Raw genomic sequence first — 378 nt, forward strand, 5'->3', positions numbered from 1 at the left:
CTGCTGAGTCAGTGCTCAAAAAGTCCCAAAGGGTGAAAGGGAGGAAGGATGCTCCACACAGACCAACTGGGCCACCAGGCTCCCAAGGCTTAGGCAAGTCACCAACACCAGGAAGTGCCTGGCCCTGGTCTCTCAGCATTCTTTTCGGTTAAACAAAGCCTTCGTCCTCCCTTCCACCTACGGAGGCTGGAATTTACCCAAATTCTGCCCTTGTAGTGCCTCACCACCACAATCAGGCTTCTGCGATGACCAAAATGCTCTCCGGCATACTGCTGTTTTTCATCAACTCTGATTTTTGAACATTTTGAAGAATGCATGTATTTCTTTAGTGCCCCAATAGGGGGTTGATAGGCTTTAGAAACTGCCACAAGAACACTG

The sequence above is a fragment of the Vanellus vanellus genome, assembly GCF_965231255.1.
Source record: "Vanellus vanellus genome assembly, chromosome: 14".
Lineage (NCBI taxonomy): Eukaryota > Metazoa > Chordata > Aves > Charadriiformes > Charadriidae > Vanellus > Vanellus vanellus.